This window comes from Callorhinus ursinus, unplaced genomic scaffold (assembly GCF_003265705.2).
Source record: "Callorhinus ursinus isolate GAN/ISIS: 27379988/994484 unplaced genomic scaffold, GSC_fseal_2.0 scaffold3, whole genome shotgun sequence".
NCBI lineage: Eukaryota > Metazoa > Chordata > Mammalia > Carnivora > Otariidae > Callorhinus > Callorhinus ursinus.
The window spans coordinates 44,048,918-44,068,033 of NW_027397065.1; the positions used below are offsets into that span (position 1 = coordinate 44,048,918).

At 42.0% G+C, this 19,116-nt stretch overlaps 1 long non-coding RNA gene across 1 annotated transcript in view; it reads right to left on the reverse strand.

Moving 5' to 3' along the window:
- The window catches only part of LOC141371429 (uncharacterized), a 411,351-nt gene that overhangs the window by 92,267 nt on the left and 299,968 nt on the right, over nt 1–19,116 (reverse strand). Inside the window, exon 3 of the long non-coding RNA XR_012376383.1 lies at nt 15,912–16,002. This is a non-coding gene — a long non-coding RNA (uncharacterized lncRNA). The remainder of the gene's footprint in view (nt 1–15,911; nt 16,003–19,116) is intronic.

Here is a 19,116-nt window from a genome sequence, read left to right on the forward strand (position 1 = left end):
CCGTGCTGTTGTCACCATCAGTGAAATGGTAATGTAAATAGGACCCCTCATCAGGCCAGGCTCTGGACATGCGACCTCCCAAAGTTGGCGTAAAGGACTCCAGAGAAAGAAGTGGTTGGGACCCCTCAAAAGCCTCCTCCAAGCACTGTGCCACTGCACCAGTCTTCTCTTGAGGTGGGCTCAGTCTGCAGAGGAGGCAGGACCCTCTGTGCCCAGCATGTTCAGGGGGGATCCTTTGGTTTTGCATTCGATTCTAATTCTAATTCTAATTTTAATTCTAATTCTAATTCTAATTCTAATTCTAATTCTAATTCTAATTCTAATGCATGCTGGAGTTGGGAACCAATTGCTCTAGATTAAAGGAAAAAAACAAAAGGAAAGTCTATATGCAGATGTCTGGGTGTTCAAACATTCTGCCTTTAGGGCAGTCATCAAATCCCTTGCTAGGATGGAAGGTGAACGGAGAATTCTGGTGTTCTTGATTGCCTGAAGGGTTTAATTTTGCTTCACTCTATTTTAACGTTTGGCACATATAACCTAAATGTAGAGTAATGGATTTGTTTGTGTTTGTGAGCTGTAGGGTGTGTGTGTGAGAGAGAGCAAGAGAGAGAGAGAAAGAGTGTGTGTGTGTGTGTGTGTGTGAGTGTATGTACGTGTGTGATGGGGAGGAGGATGTGGGCTTAGGTTGCAAGATCATCTCATACGTGTTTTCATCCCACTCTGCTAGATAAGTCTACTGGGGCCTTCAGACAAGGGGTCCAGTGAAGGCCAAACAAATACAGCTCAGCTAACAAATTTGACCTGAAAGTAACATGAATTCCTCACTTGTATTTCTGGGAGTGAAGGGACTACTCGATACACACCTATCAGAGCACAGTGTTGAGAGTGGGTACGGGACCCAGAATGTCTGGGTATAAAGCCCTGTGCTGTCACTTACGAGATGAGTAACTTAGAACAAATTTTTTAATGTGGTTAAGATAAGGAATCATTTAGGATACAACTACTGCACAAGATTGTTGGGGGATTAAAATGAAAGGGAATACAGAAAGGTGCTTAGAACACTGCCTGACACATGGTAAGTAGTCGATAAATCTTAACTCAAGAATTTATAATCTCATTTCCTTTTGTTCTCTGCAAGCTGTGCAACACTTCTAAACCTTACCCCAAATTCTTTCTCTAGTCCTTGACTCCTCCTCCTCTTGCTGCTTCCCTCTCTTCAAAGCCAAAGAAACCATTTTAAAGAGGAAAAAAAAAAAAAGTCAGGAAGAGATTGTGAACCAGAACTCTGGGGTCAAATGGGAAGATGTCTAGGAAAACATACCTTTTCTTCATACACACATAAGGCCCACTGTACTCATCTCCTTATCTACACCACTGTTGGAAGCAAGCTCCAAATAGCAATTAAGAATAGGGACTTTGGAATCAAAGGCCTCAGAGTTTGAATCCTTGCTTTGCTGAGACTACAGCAAGGTTCTGAAGTTGATAGAATCTTAGTTGCCTCTTCTATAAAGCGTGATTGGTGATGCCCTCCCCATCGGGTTATGAGGAGGTTTAAAGTCATGAATACTACAGTGTGCGGGTCTATAGGAAGTAATTGGGAGTAAGTGGAAGTCACAGTTATTATGTTTTGGTAGTTCTACCAGGAGCCGAGACAGCATGGGAAGAGAACATCAAGGTAGAGACTGTCTAGTCCTATCCCAGGCCCCTAGAAAGCCTACTTTCAGCTTTGTCCCTCACACTGCAGCTCCTAGAACTTTAATTGTTAGCTTATCGACCCTTGCTGTTTTACCCAGAGTCAAAGAATCCACCCCTTTCCTAAAAGCTAAGAAAGAGAGGAAAAACAAAGCCTAATTTACAGGTTGTCCCTCTCCAGGCACACAGAAAGACCCTCAGAGGGCCCATGAGCAGAGGACAGGGAATGGGGTGGGGGCTCAAAAGCGGAGAGGAGGGGGTGTGGGTCCCCAGGCCCCTACAGCAGGCTGTCTTCCAAGTCTAATTGCAGCACATTCTTGAGATCTGCCGTCATTCATTGAGCCATGATGCAAATGCCTCAGCATGATGGGTGGAGAGGAGTTAGCGTATCTATGAAAGACACACAAAAACATATGCTGACCCCTTCAAAACTATGACCATATTCTAAGTGAAGCCAAACTAAATGAAATCAAGGTCTCTGTCCAGCATTTGAGAGCCAGTGAAAATAGGAACTCAGTGTTTCTCTAAATTCACAGAGTATATTACCTTCGTCATAAAATTGGGGACTTTCAAATCTAATTTGTTCAGCACTAGTGCTGTTGAAGGCTGGGCAGGGTTCCAAAAGAAATCACCTCCACGCAAACAGAGATTAGCAGCTCCCCACTGGAGACATATGGGAATGATTCCCTATAATCTCCAGTAATTGTGGCTGCATTACATTCAAATCCTGTTTTCAATTTTCTTAAACTTCTAGACTGATTGTGTTATTAAATCATGCTGGCTGATGTGTTTAATAAGGACCTATTAAATGTTTATAAAATTAGGGAAATAAATATGGGCTTTTAGTTGGATTGCCCAATGGATCTGGTAACCTATTGTTAAAATAACAGCCCTGCTGTTAAAACTGGGTCGCCTGAATACATACGTTGGTACTCACTTTAAAACACCATCCCAACATTCAAGCAGAGCTGTTTATTCTAACACTCCATTTACAAAAGAATTTGGCTCCCCCTGCCCCCTTCCACCCTACAAAGAAAGATGTATGTTCAAAGAAGACTAACTAAATGCAAGATGTAGTATCTTCGCTGACAAGAAATGTCCCTCCACTTCCAATGAAGTAGTGATCATATCGATTTCCAGACAAGACCCAGAGAGACCAGTTTTGTTGTTGTTGTTGTTATTGTTCAAGCCTTTACCTGGCCTAGTTTCAAGCTGGAAATAGCACTGAAGTTCTCCAAGGCCTTCAGCAGGAAGGTATGATCAGTCTTTAGAGGGGGAAGGAAAACTTGGCGAGGATTTATATAGCAGGGAGAGAGAAAGAGTAAAATCCATTCTTCAAACAGAGGGGCTTACTTGATTCCCCCGTCAAATCTTGGTGATCACAGATGATTTGAGTATAGTTCTCTGTGCATGGCTAAGACTAGTTCAGTAGCCTGCCTCCTTGGCATTTGAAAGCAAAGGCTAGAAATGCCTGCAGAAGAGATCCAGGCATGATTGGCTCATGCTTTCTTAAAACAGAAGGTGCATAGTGCCCAGGACTGTGGGCTGCCAGGGCAAGGGAATTTGCATCCAGCTCTGTATTCGGTGCTGATTTGACCTGGGAAAAGTATTTCCTTATCTCCGAAATGGAGATGTCAACACTATCTACCTCTAGGGGTTATCATACGGATTAAATAAGACTGTAATGGATGTCAACTCTGGTGTTCTGGCCCATGGTAAGGGCCCAAACATGGTTACTAAAAAAAATGAGAAGTGAAGAAGTGGAGGTCATGGTTCAATCTATGATCTCTTTAAAGTGCTAAAAATAATTACTATACTATGTTAAAAATAAATATTAATACAATATTAACCATCTGAGTGTGCTCCTAAGTGTGGAATTAAACGCAGTATTGCATGATTCTCATCCAAAGCAATTCCCTAACACGGACACAAAACCATAACTTCAGTCCTCCCTGCCAAAACACTCTCGGCCACCTGGCCTTAAACCACAGTTTCCTACACACTCAACCACAGCTCCAGTAATTCTGTTATCTTCAAGGCAAATGTAAACCCCACTTTCTTGGACGAATTAACCTTTGAGTTTCCCCTAAGGAGGAGGAGGGCAATTAAACAATCTTTCTGGCACTTAAAACAAAACAAAACAACAAACCACATCATTATCTTGGTATAAACACACCTCCTTAAAATATTCTAACAAGTGTGTACCAGCTCCCCCCACTCGCCCACTGTTGCCACCCCCCATTCCAGAATATTGTAAAGTGATGTGAGAGCTGGCCTGGTTCACATTAGGGGCTCTGAAAGGTTGGAGGAGAATTGGATAGAAGGTTAATATTTGGCAGAACCTTGTAAATGACCTGATTGTTATTTTATATTGCCTACAGTCTCCAAATCACTGCTGCTTGCCAGAAAGGCCCCAAGTGTGGCCAGGTAGTTATACATAGCAGTGTCACAAGCCAGTTCCATGGAGGGACGCACTTACTGTGTGTGTGTGTGTGTGTGTGTGTTTTCTGTGAGTGCACGGGCACCCGCTGTCTTTCCTTACACCCAGCCAAAATACAGCAGAGACCCAGCACAGCAATTATTTTTACGGATCTTTTTTGTCTGCCCTCAGGGGACCTTCTCCCAGTTTAATTGTCTAAGGGGATTGTTTCCTTGTGGGATTTTATTTCAAAATGTTCCCGTTAAAATTTCTTTCTGAGGGGGAAGGAAAGAGAGGACGGATTTTTTTTTTTTAAATCTTAAAAACACATAAATCCACAATCACATCAAAATTCACCAAACTGTGTATCCTGAAATTAATAGAGGTGTTTCATGATGCATAGATTTTTAAATTATTTGTCTAAAGATATGTTTAGAATTGATTATATTAAAAGTGTATAAATCGTGGGTTCCCTGCCCCCACTCCCGTGCCTTGGAAATGAATTCAAGCAAACCAACTGAATTTTAAGTTAAGACAAACAGGGGGAGAGATCATTTGTCTCCAGTTATACATGAAATAGCTTATAATAGCGGATGCTGAGTTCATGAAGTATATATTCGACCCCCTTTGATATAAATTCCATCATCAGCTCACAAAGAAATTGTATTTATGCATAAGACAGTGCTCTCTAACATGAACTCCTATAAATTATGAGAACAGAAAATCCAAATTTATAAGATGCCATTTCTGGATTTATTTTTAATGCTCTCTCCTGCATATTACCAAACAAATGCCACATTAGCAGAGCATGAAAGGCTTTTTACTGGCATAAGCTACAGCCATGAAATTCACAGCACAGGCTGGGGGATAAGGGATTGTGAATGAAGAGGCAAAGAGAAAGTATGAGAGGGACCAGCCCTTCTGAGTGCTTGGGAGGTCCAAAGGCCTGCTATTTGCTTTAGGATAGACAAGCTGGTTATTTTCCTTTGAAGGAAGGTGCCTGTCTTGATCCATTGATGATAGTAAGCATAAGTGATTATTTTTGTTTCCTAAGAAATAAGAGTTTGTATTTCCCTTCCAAATACCACCCAGTAGGGTCAGATCTATTCTACTCTGCATCTTTCACCAATTCATTCAATTATTCATTAATTCTTTTTTTTTCATCAAGTATTTATCAACTGCTTAATATGTATTAACCATTCAGCTAAGGAACTGAGGACACAATCTAGCAAGAAGAGCAATACAGTGTAGTAGTTAGAACACAAGCTCTGGAGTCGGCCTGCCTGAGTTGTGCATGAAGAAATAATAATAATATTGGCTAACATTTTTTTTACATGTGATAACTCATTTAACCTCCTCACATCCTTATGAAGCTAGACACTTTTACTTATTTTAACAGTGAGAAAACTGAAGTTAAAAGTAGTCAGTAAGGAAAAGAACTGGCATCTGAACCCATGGCTTCAAGGCCTGATTTAATCACTATGTTGAAAGGAGTAGGTGTCTCTAAATCATCAGTCAACCAATCAATCAATCAATCATCAGTCTCGCACCTCTGCCCTTCATTGGCCACGTGACCTTTGCCAAGCTGGTTAACCACTCAGTGCCTCCGTTTCCCCAACTATAAAATGGGGGTAATAATAGTACCTGCTTCACATTGTGAAGGCAAAGATTAAGGGAAGAGTTGTATGTGCACAGCACTTACAGTAGTCCCTGGCACAGGAGTGTGCTTGGTGTTGGCTCTTAATCTTTATTATTATCATCATTATTTGATAAATCTCTAGCTCATTATATACAAAGGATGCATTAAGACATCAGGATTTAATTCTTCATGGAATCTGTTTGAGGAAGAGCCATAGTCAAACAGTTATCAACCAGTAGAGATACCAACAAGGTCACCTGACTGGTCCAAGGCAAACCACCAAAATAGTTGAGTAAAAATTGCTGCAGTCATTTTGTAGTTCAAGGGAAGTTTGGAGGTTGTGGGTGGGTGGGATTCAGTGGTGACCTCTGAGGTCAGGCAACAACCCAAGTCTCCAAGTGTAGCATGTTGTCCCCTTGCTCCCCAATTATTAGTTTCCAGGAAAGGCTTGAGGCAATGCCTCTGAGCACTTAAGACTTTAGATTCTGTCCTCTTTTTAAAAAACCCAAAGGCCATGTGGGCAGGATGCTAAAATATCAAAATGCACAAGAACACTCAAATGGCAACTAGTCAGTAAGACCTCATTGTGTCCAAGGTGTGTACACCAACCCTCTTGGGTCTCTGTCTTCAGAAATCAACTATTGTTCGTTTACTATCTAATCTTCTGTCTCAGGCAAAGTTCTTGGTGGCAAGCAACAGAAACTAAATGGGGCTGACTTGTGCAGAAAAAACTAATTTATCAAAAGGATATAGGGTAAAATGCCAGGAGGAACCAAGCTCAGAAACTGCTAGTCTGGAAGATAACCACAACCTGTCACAAAATAGTGTGAGCATGATAGTGCTTCCTTCAGCATTGAGCACTTTGTCTGGAACTTGTATATCTGGACCAGGTGGTCTTGGGATCATCCTTCTTCTGCTTTCCTGGAAATTACATTTTGCTGTGCTCACCATCAGTGCCAAAGAATTTTCCACAGTTCCTGCATCTTTGGAGCTCTATTCAGGAGTAGATACATATGATTGACCAAGCTTAGGTGCATGCCCTCACTGTCAGGGGAGTCTTGAAAGCAAGTTTCTGGCATTTTTAGATTCTGTAGATGGAAAAAGACTGGCCTGCCTCTAAATCTCATAAAGTGAAAGGATTGCAAAATATCAGGGAAAAGGTTTAGCTGCTACCAGCCAAAAATAATGACAAAAGTCCACTCCATCTTGAAGAGTGATTCTCTAGGGATGATTTTGCCTGCCCCCTCTTGGGGACATTTATGTCTGGTGACATTTTTGACTGTCACAACTGGGAGTGGTGTAACTATCATCTAGTGGGTAGAGGGATGAATTCTCTACCATGGATAGGGCAGCCCCCTCCCAACACAAAACAAAGGATTAAATGGACCAAAATGTTAATAGTGCCAAGATGCAGAGACCCTTTTTTAGACTGAAAGCTCCATGTGAGTAGGGACCCTCTCTGGTTTTCTCACAGTTATGTTCTGGCAACCGTCAAGGGAAGGGTTCTATATGTTGAACAGATAAACAAAAGAAAAGGTGCATTAATAGGTGTCCTTGATTGTCCACTAGTTTTATTTTTATTTATTTTTTTAAGATTGTCCACAAGTTTTAATAGCAAAGGGACCAACTGATTGTTATTTCTTTTAGTTTCTGATTTCTTCCCGGCCACCATGGCTTCTAATGTGTGGCTGTCCGTGAAACAGAAACCTGATATGTGTTCATCAAATGAATAAACTCAAGGTAAAATCCAGAGTCTAAACAATGCCTACACAGCTCTCAATGATCTGGCTTTCTTTAAACTTTTCAGCCTCCTGTCCTACTACTTTCCCCCTGCTCACACTGCTCCTACCATACTACCTTCCTTGTTATTCTTCCCACATGTCAGCCATGCTCCTTTTCCCTCTGTCTGGAATGTTCTGTCCTCCTGACTTCCTAGATAGCTGCAAGGCTCACTCTATCACCTCCTACAAATCTCTTCTGAAATAATCTCTATCCAATTAAGCTTACCCTGAGCAACCTAGGAACAGTACACCTGCAACCCCACCCTTGGCATTCTTGATAATTTTACACTGCTCCTTGCTTTGTAAATAGCTTTATATATAATTGATATTTATTTGTTATATAACAATTTAATATACAATAGATGGTGTCTATATATAATTGAGATATAATTGGTATACAAAGAATTGCACATAAGGAATATATACAATTTTATGAATTTGGACATATTCAAACACCTATGACACCAACACCACAACCAAGGTTATAGACATATTTATCATCTTCAATAGTTTCTTTGTATCCTTTTGGGTTTTGTTTGTTTGTTTTTGGTGGCAAGAATGCTTAGCATGAGGTCTACCTCTCAACAAATTTTGAAATGCACAATACTGTATAAATTATAAGCACTATATTATACAGCAGATCTCTGGAACTTATTCATTTTATATTACTGAAACCTTATACCCATTGAACAACCACACTGCTCTTTTACTCCCCACAGCTATTATCACTTTTAACATATTACAGAATTTACTAATATGTTGTGTTTACATCTTATTATCTATCTTCCCCCACCCAGAGTGGCACTTTCTGTATATCTTGTCCACAATGTATACCAAGTGCCTATAATTGTGTCTGACACATAGTAGATGCTCAATAAATGTTTGATGCATGAACAAACAACTAAATCAACTCAAAGACATGGGACAGATTGAAAATACAAGTTGTACCTCCAAAAGACTTTAAAGTTCACAGATTGACAGATCCATTATGGTGTAACAGATGCACAGGACTTTTGGGTGTTTGGCAATGTTTAAGGCTGATCCTTGAAACAAAGCATTGCCCTGTCAAGGACAGCTTCTTAAGGCTTACTGTGTATCAGGCAGGGTCTCAGGGGGCTCCAAAAATAGGCCCTACCCCTCACAAATCTATGAGGGAAATATTAGTACCCAAATTTTACAAATGAGGGGATCAGAGAGATTAAGTAGCTTTCCTAAGGGCAACAGAGCTAGAAAGTAACCAGGCCAGGACAGTGATCTGTGTTTTTCTGATTCCAAAGCTCATGACCCTGAACCCTACCTGGAAGAGCTTTGAGCCTGGCCTGGTGGCGAAGTTCTCATGGTGCTAGATCTCTACAGCCTGTACCAAGTGGCCATATGGGGTAAGAATTTCCAGATTAACAGGCAAAGAAGGAAGCAAAGACATAGTGTCACCACACAAGGGTTCTCTCTAAACCATCATTTAATTTTCTGGCTACTTAATAATAATATACCAATGTACTATGTATACTTAATGATTTCATGTTAACCATCAGATTAGCACCTCTCTAAAACCCAGTGCATTCTTTAGACTGGAAGACTTGTCCTTATTTTACAGATAAGGAAACTGAGGCATAGAAGGATATAGTGACTTGCACCAATAATGGCCAGGAGTAGAATTCAGTGTTCTTTCAGTGTTTACACACATATAGATGTATGTATATGTGCCTGTGTGTGTGTGTGTGTGTGTGCACGCGCACGCATGCACAATCCCCAGATGCTAACGTCAAGAACAACACCTATTGGCCACCCCCAGCCCTCAGGTTCTCTGCATACTCCAGACACATCTGGAATTCAAGAAAACACAGGAAGGTGCTGAGACACATGTTAAATGAGGTAAGTCTGGACATCTGGTCTCTAGACTTGACCTTTCCACCCTCCTCACTTATCAAAAGAGGAGTTGGGTCACACGATCCCCAAAGTAGCATGACTCCCTGATACTAACACAACCCCTGGGTTTCTGCACACGCTGTTCTCTTCCTGCAGTGTGTTGGTTTGTTTGTGTGTGTGTGTGTGTGTGTTTTCTCCCTTTAACCAGTCAATTCTTATTTATCCTTAACATCCTGGCTTGAACCTTACTTCCTCAGGAGGGTTCTACTCTCTCAGAGGGCCTTGAACTTGCCTTTCATGGCATTTAGCACAGCAGCTTGAAACTGTCCTTTTATTTGTATGTTGTTTGATCAAAGCCTATCTCTCCCTGCTGGGCTTTAACTTCCAAGAAAATAGGAGCCTGTGACTCCCCTCACTGCCCTGCACCCAGGGCTGAGCCCTGAAACATGGGAGCTTGCTCCATCACTCTATGTTGATTGAATGAATATAAGACAGGACCTGGGCTTGAGCTTGGTTTCTACTAATAGGAATTTGTGTGACGAGTAGCACCTTTTGAAGATCAGTAAACCAACAACCGTTCTCTCTTCACAGAAATGTTTTAAGATTAACCATATTTACTTTTGACTTTTGACTAGCTGTTTTAATGCTCCTAGTAGACTGAAAAATTTACATTGGTAAGATTTTTGTGAATCTGTGACATAAATATCAAACTGGATCTTTTCATTCCGTGGCAGCTTTGCTTTTCCCTCATTACCCGAGCTATATAAGATGAGGCCAAAAGCTCTTGGGGTGATTTTAAAAATTCGGAATGCTTATATAAATGAACTGAGTCAAACTTCACCTTGTAAGCTTTCTTGCAAGTGTCTATTTTTAAAGCCACTTTAAGTAACCACATGGGAAACTTCATCTCATGACCTTATGATTCCCTGTTGTAAACCAAAGTGTTCTACCCCACTTGGCCATTTTCTTTCTTCATCACACTTAATTCTAGATGACTTCCAGTCCAATTCAAAAGTTAAATCTATACTACAAGGATGAAGACTGATGCCCTCAAAACTTCTCAAAGTAGGGGCGCCTGAGTGGCTCAGTTGGTTAAGTGTCTGCCTTTGGCTCAGGTCATGGTCCCAGGGTCCTGGGATTGAGCCCCTGCATCGGGATCCCTGCTCGGCAAGAAGCCTGCTTCTCCCTCTCCCACTCCCCTTGCTTGTGTTCCCTCTCTCACTGTGTCTCTCTCTGTCAAATAAATAAATAAAATCTTAAAAAAAAAAAAAAACTTCTCAAAATATCCTTGGGCCTTGAGTGTTCTAGTAATGGCAGCCTCACTGTGATAAATATACAGCCTTTCAGGGTGATCACTTGGAATATGGTAGTGTTTATATGGTTTGTTTTTTAGGACAGCCAAATTGCTTTATGTGGTCATAACTCAAAATTTCTTCAGGTTAGATTACTAAGATAAAACCAGTTTTTATGTAGCTGTTTTCATAGTATTTGATTAAACTTCTTGATATTACTCAGGGAAGATGAAACAGCAAATAATGCTATTTATTGACATATTCTTTTAGCTCACTAGGCTGTAATGTCAGAAGAATGGAGATCCTGTCTCTCGTATGGCTGTTGTATCCCCAACAACAAGCACAGAGCGTAGAAGCAATACAAAATGGTGCCAACACATTCTAGATTGCCCAAGACAGTCTTCATTTACTCTGCTTGTCCTTACAATCTTTAATAGCATCCCCTTACTCTTGAAAATGCCATAATATGAGAGATAAGTTATATAGCAATAAATGTTTTTGACTGTATCATGGGTGAAATAATGGATGAATAACTAAACCAATGAGACCCACATCTCTCATACATCTAAGACATATGATGAAGCTGAGAAGCTGGCTCTCTGAAAAAAAAGCAGATAAGCCCTGATTTGTAGTGTGTGCTGATTTCTGTGGTGTATATACTCTCACTATGCCTGATTCTAAGCTAATGTTGTATCATTGATTGTGGGGTCTGGAAGAGTTGCATGAGCTGGTCTGAGCTGGCTTCAGCACACAAGTGTTCCAGTAATTCTCAGTCACTGGTATAAAGTGGAAATACCAAATTGAAAATGGGTGTGTGGTTTGTTCTAGGGATGGTAGTAAGTAAAATATAACCACTGGTATGATATTGGTACCAGTCCATCAGAGCGGATTCTGGTCTAATCACTGTAGACATGGACTGTAAATGAACAGGATAGCCAACCAGAGCATCCTGGTCCTGGCCCTGTGGGGACTGAAGCCACCACCTTGACCTCATCTGCCCTGCACACTCACTTACCAAACTTACTGACTTAGTTTGTCAAAGGCAGGCCAAGGACAATAGCAATATGACTTCCAGGTCCTGTAACAATCTTTTGGTGTTTCCCGGAATTTTGAACAGAGCGGACTAGTCCTCCCCTGTGTGTGGTGTACTCTCCAAAGCTGTGAGTGGATCACAAAGCATCACAGATCCATGCTGGGAACTCCTGCTGGCCTGCCCTACTGGAGAATATTCCACAGTTTCTCTGTTACCTTGATGTGGAATTGAACTGTAGAGGAGTTAGACAACATAAGCTAAAAGTATTCTCAACCTCCCTTTGATTTAGGTAGGAAAAAAAATTTTTTTTAAGATAAAATAAAACATACTCCCTGGCCATCAAGACCACAGTTCTTAGAAGATATGGGCAAACTTTCAACTCTGCCAAGAAACAGATAAGTGCTTTAGGAGATGAACACAGACAAACTGTTAGAGGAAAATGAGGACAAATCAAAACTCTTCCTTGGCATCTGTTTTAGTCCATTCAGGCTGCTATAAAAGAATAACATAAGTTGAATGGCTTATAAGTAACAGAAATTCATTTCCTACAGTTCTCAAGCTGGGAAGTCCAAGATCAAGGTACCAGCAGATTCAGTGTCTGATAAGAGCCTGATGCCTCATTTGTAGACAACTGTCTTATCACTGTGTTCACACAAGATGAAAAAGGTGAGGAAGCTCTTTGGGTTTCTTTTATAAGGGCACTAATCCCATTCGTGAAGGCCCCACCCTCGTGACCTAATCACCTCCCAAAGGCCTCACCTGTAAATATCATCATATTGGGAATTAGGTTTCAACATAGGAATTTGGGGTGGACATAAACCTTCAATCCGTGGCAGCATCTTGAAGGGTAATGGGAAGAAGCTGAGTGAAGTTGCTGCTTTGATGCTGAAATGCATCCCATTTTCTCTCAGAGAACAAAGATGAGCAGGCTACATTCTTGAAGGTTGTCAAACACCTTAGATAATTGATTCCTAGCAGTCCATGTCCTCATACAATGGTTAGTACACCGTCTAGTAGATAGGAGGAGGTAGATGAAGGTGTTGCCAGTTTGGAGAAGATCTATATATAGGTGGAATTGGCTGCCACCTACATTGTAGGATTTGAAGGCATTGAAAGCTCCCAAATCACACATGAGAGATGACTTCATGGGTATGCAGCCTGTGCAGTTACACAGGGTCCTCATGCCTGGACAGGCCTCACCTCTAGTTTAATGTTCTATTGTTGCCATCTTGAAATTCTCAGTAACTTTTGAACAACAGATGCAGGATTTTCATTTTGCACCAGGCACTACAAATTAGTTTGTATCTTTCCAAAGGGCCAATAAAGGAGATAAGGTTTTAATTTTTCAAATTGTATATCCTGGAACAGTAGAATTGCCATCAACATGTGTCATGAGCCACCAAGGGATGAAAGGAAGAACAATCGAAGTATGCATAACTTAATCAGCAAGGATCACAGGTTCCTTCACCTGTTAGCAAAAATATATCTTATCGAAACAATCAATCCATCATAACTAATCAGAAGGCATAGTTGGGAAGAGGCAATAGGTGGGCACAGGAAAAGTGGGACAGCACAGAGAAGGAGTAGCTTGTGGAGGGAAGCTGAAAATATAAAATAGAGGCGCAAAGACCAATTCCCTAAACTTGAAAATGTTTCTTCTACCTTGGCACCCATAATTTCCTGAATTTGCCTCCTTCTCTTTCTCTTTTCCCTTTCTTCTCCCTCCCTCTAGTCTTTTATATAATCACCAATAAACCTTTATGGTAGACAATGAAATGCATAATAAGAGAGAAAATGGTAAAGTACTCTGAGTTCAGAAGAGGGAGACATCACTCCTAGTGTGTGGGAAGATACATTTGGAGGAGTCAGCACTGTGGCTGGTCCTTGGGAGACGGGAGTGACTTGGATACAAGGTGATAGAAAGGTTTTCTAAGGAGAGAGGACAGTGGGAACAAAGGCATGAAATGAGAAAGCCTGGGGGTGATTATAAAGAACAGTGCATTGCTTTGTTCGGCTGGAGCACAAGGTTCATGACGGGGAGCAGTGGGAGGTAGAGCTTTCATTTCTCCCTCTATTGATTCTTTTCCTAAATATTTCAGATGAACAGAAGCCACAGTTTAGAGAAGGGGATGCTTAGCCAAGTAACTGGTCCTTACCGACTAGTCTTATCTCTACCTTGTGCTATGACATATTGCAAATTCCCAATTTGGAAAATGTATCTGTCAGGACAGACATAGTTATATTGTAGCAATTAACAAATACCTAATTTCAGTGGCTTAAAAAGGTTAACAAAGGTTTCTTTCTTGTTTTATGCTCTATGTCCACAGCAGAGCAGCTGGAGCCTTTGCTCTGCTCCATGCTGTCCTCAGTCAGGGATTCAGACTGATGAAGGCCCTACCATCTCCGAGCTTTGCTAGTTGCTCTGGAAGGAGATGGAAGAGCAAATCATACACTAGCCCTTAAAGGTTTTTGCTTAAAGGAGGCCCATATCAGCTCCACTCACATTTCATTGGCTAATGTGTTTTATGACCACACCCAACTTAAAGAAGTCAGAGAAAATGCAATCCTATCATATGCTTAGCAAAAGACATATTAGAAATACCTAATGAATGGCACTAATGAATACCACAGAGAATCTCAAGGTGACTTGTTCCAAGACACCCAAACACTTGCTTCAGTCTATGTATTACCTGATTGGATGAATAGTTTTTACAGTTTCATATTTTGATGCTTTGACAATTAAAATTGATTTATTTATACAACTGAAACTTTTTAACTAATTTCTTTTAAAACTTCTTACCAATTTTTTTTCAAATTCAAGTTACCTGGGAACTATAGACATTCCGATCATTCCAGCCCTAATTTCTTTCTCGTACAGATGTCTCCAGCTTGGACTACATGATCAAGTATTATTTATGTATTACCCTGGAATTTCTCTAGTTTGGGCATGAAAGATTCATCACCACTTTCTTCTCCTTTTTCCAAGACAGGCATCACTAATCAATCATGGTCCTCTTCCACTGAACCAAATTTGAATCCTTATCAATAGTGTTCCAACTGATCAGGGTTTTAAGTGAAATAAAACCAATTTATCACCCTCCTGTAACAGGGCACAGGGGAAAATATTATCTAAAAACCCAGACTACTTTCCAAGAAATTAATAGCATATTAATGGGAAGGACTTAATTTTTTTCACATATGAATTGCTCTGTTGGTTCTCTCATTAATTCAGCAAGCATTTACTGAGAAACTACTATGTGTCAGGTACTGTTCTAGGCACTGGGGATACTGATGGCCATGATAAGGCTGGTCCATTCCCCAGTGGTTCTAATGTTCTAATACTATTAAATATATCAATGAGTTTGTATGTACAAGTATGGGAGCAAGAGACAGAGGAAACTGTATTGCAAGGTAGAGCAGAAAACTTCCAATTTGAAGTAAGTGGACTTTCAAAGGCCAGAGGAGGACTGAAAACCTGAGTGCTCCACGGGGTGAAGCCAGAGAGGGGAAAAAAAAAAAAAATCTCTAGTAGCAGTAACAAAAACTGTCCTCGTTCACCCTAGAGCTCAAATCAGTTGATTAGCGCTCACTTACATATTTGCTAAAACTTGATTGGTTATCCTTCCTAGAGGTAACTCTTTTTACAGATTCATTCCTTCACTCATTTATTTGCTTGTTCATATGTGTCAGACAACAGGTGACTTCATAGCAGGTGAAATACAAGTAAGATAAAAAGCCTGTCTTCAAGGAGTGCCCAGGCTCAAGTTTAGGGATTTGGACAGGGCCAGGGGAGGCTGACTGAGAAGGAAATAAATGCAAGATAGAGCAATGGTAAAGGTGATGATGGGGCCACTGAAGAAGGGTGATCATCTTTGGCTGCACAGGGATGGCTTTGAAGAGGGCTGAAGGAAGGTGAGTGGAATTTTCCTTGAGGAAGAGGAGGCCAAGGACAAACTGAGCTGACAGAGGGATACAGCAGGACAGAAAGAAACAGATTGGAGTGAGTCTGGGGAATTTGACAGGAATCACTAGCTTTGAAATGTTGAGGGCAAGATGATGAGGTTAGGAAGATTTAGAAGGAAGCCATGGCAATAAATGAAGTGCTTAGGATGGGGTTTCAGGGATGAGCCATAGGAGCCTGTGAGGTTCTCCTGACACCCATGACACCAGCACCAAGGTTGCTACTCACTTCATCCGCACCGTCCAGATGTTGATGGTGCATTTGCTTCCTTCGCTCTTTTCTTGGAGTCAGGCTTCCTCCTTGCTTTACAGCCCTCTGTCTGAAATGCAAAAGAATATGACCTTTGCAAGAAAACAGTGTGCTCTTTCAATAAATAAATAAATAAATAAATAAATAAATAAATAAATAAACCCTGACTCCCTTGAAGGGTAAGCTCTCAGTTGGCGGTATGAAAAGCTTTATCTTTTTAAACGTGAGCCAACAGACTTCCACAGCACCAGACACTTGTGTCCCCCAGGTCATTTGTGGTTAGAAGCCTAGAGCTCGAAATGTATAGACCTTTACCTTTTTATCACTGGGAGGAGTTCGGCTTGACCTTGAGCCATGTCATCTTCAAGTCTTTTAAAGTGTTTTTGTGCCCTGGATGCTAAAGTCTGTATTTGTATGCTACTCTTTGTAGTAAGTGCAGAGACCCCTTGAACTACCTCAGGACACACTGGAGTTTCCTTATAACAAGGCTGTTTGTAGCATATGCCTACTTAATTCCCCCCTTTCTTTGGGGACTGGCTTTCCTTGTTTTCAGGTTCACCTATGTGGTGAAGCAATACTATGTAATCACTGCAACATTTCTTCTTCTTTGGAGTGCAGAGAGACTCCATTTCCCTGCCTCTCTTGTAGTTATGCTTGCATCATCTTATTTCATCCAGGCTAGGGGAATGCAAATGGTAATGATGTAAGACCTGACCCTTAAAAACATCCCTTGTGATCCTCCAGTTCTCTCTCCTCCTGCCACGACAACCTGGAGGCCATGTGTTCGTGTAGCCTTCCTACATGTGTGAATGAGAAATACACTCTTCCAGTGTAAAACCACTGAGATTTGGGGTTTGTCTATTGTGGTAGGTGGCACTCATTTACCTAACACTACCTGGAGGAAAACCTGACGTTCCCCAGCTGGTAGGATTCTATTTCCTTTGTTCAAGAAACCAGCTCCACTGAGACCTTCATCTTAATTCTACTTTCCTAGGGGAGGGAGTCTTCTATTAGCTGAAGCCAGCACAGAAAGCCCATTGCAAAAATACGGTTTCTCCCGCAAGAAGCATGTGGATTGAGGGGGTGAGAGAGTCATTTTTTGCAAATGGAAGATTTTACATAGGTGGGCCTGACAAACAAGTCAGTAGATCTCTCTGCTTAGAGTCTTCCCAATATACTTGCAGGGCATTAGGAGACAGAGCCCTACACACTGCATTTTTGCAAGGTTCTAAGCTCCACCCTGCCAGCGTTGGCCTCTGAATCTTTCCTGTTAATACTGAAATGCAAGCAGAGTTCAAAGGAGCCACTCCTTTCAGAAGGTCCTTCACCCCATCCCAGGATCTCTGTCCTGGTTGTCAAGGAAGCTTCTAGCTGTGAAAGGGCCAAACTGGGAATCAAACCATGAAGCTGCAAGTCATTTTCCCTAAGCCACTGAACAGCTGTCAGATGTTAATGAATTTGACTCAGTACCACCCAGGAGCTGGATTTTGTGGACAAGAAGTGAAAAGCTTCCAAGTCTATGACACAGCCGGTCACGCCCTCTGTTCCTTGGAGAGGAGGTTAATCTTCTGAGGAAGGATGAAGGCTTGCCACCAGAGTATTGTTGGCCACTGGGGCAGATGCACTGTCCATCCCTCAGTGCTGTTTTGTAAAGGCCTGTGGGGCTGTGATGCTTTGTAAAGGCAAATGAGTGACAAATGAGTGCATCAACCTCTGCTGACAGTTGCCCACAGAGGCAAGCAGGTCAGATTTGCCTGTGGTTCATTTACACGTAGAATAACCCTCTAACCCTTTTTGAATACCCTGGACTTAAATGCCAACCATAGAGAGGGTGGTGGGAGTGGATGGTAGCTTAAAAACGTGTGTGTGTTGGGGGGGGCACCTGGGTGGCTCAGTCATTAAGCATCTGCCCTCAGCTCAGGTCATGATCTCAGGGTGCTGGGATCGAGCCCCACGTCGGGCTCCCTGCTCAGCAGGAAGTCTGCTTCTCCCTCTCCCACTCTCCCTGCTTGTGTTCCCTCTCTGGCTGTCTCTCTGTCAAATAAATAAATAAAATATTTAAAAAAAAAAAAGTTCAGGTCATGATCTTAGGGTCTTGAGGTAAGCCCCTCATGGCCTCACCTTTAGTGGGGAGTCTGCTTCCCCTCCCCCTCTCCCTCTGTTCCTCCCCCTACCCATGCACTCTCTCTCTCTCAAATAAGTAAGATAAAATCTTAAAGAAAAAAAAAAAGCAACAACAACAAAAAAACCAACACGGGAGTATGTGTGAGTGTTTATTTTTTTAAAAGAGGGAGGGGTTGGTAGCTGGCAAGACCGGCAAAGCTCTTTAAGAAACCAGTGGATACTCCAAGAAGGGAGGGGCAGACTGGTTTAGAACATGGAGTTTTGCTGGAGGGAGTGGCTAGAACCTCCCCTGGGAGGACAAGGACCAGACCATAATACAACATGGAGTCAGATGAGAGATGGGTGGTTGACAGCAATCCTGCTGTTTCCACTGGAACCCATCCAGTCTCCACGTCCACTGCCACCTCTTTCAGGCCACCTGGGCTATTGGGACAATCTCCTGACTAGTCTTCTTTCCTTTTTGCCCACTTCTAATCCATTCTCACTAGCAGCCCAAGTAATCTATTTACAACTGGAGCATGGGCTTGCTTGCCTGCAGTTCTCCCAAGACTTAGAAGAGAGAGCCTGTTTATTGTTGCAGCCATGATCAGGCCGACCCTTGCCTGCCTCCTTATCCTAGTGTCTTATTCCATTCTCCCTCCCTCCGTCACTCTCTCTTTCCCTCTCACCACCCTCCAACCCCACTGGTCTCCCTTCAGTTCTTTGAAGTCACTAAATGCATCCCCTTCCCTGGGCTACAGCACAGTCTGGGCTTCATCTCACACATCTCAGCTCCTCCTCGCTCCCTCCTCTGCTTGACCTTCAACACCACCTCCTCAGGGATGCGGGTTTGGGTCTTAGCTCTGTCCCTTGCCTGCACTGAGGCTTCAGCACTGAGATGACTTCCTCTCCGAGCCTCCAGGTCCTTCTTGGTCATGGGGATAAGAACTGTAACCCTCACCTCCCCCATTACACTTGGTGTGAGGACCACACTGGGCAGGAGACATTTCTTAGCTGGTGCCTGGCACATAGCAGAATGCTCAAAAAAATGTGAGTTGCTCTTATTAATAATAGTCATAGC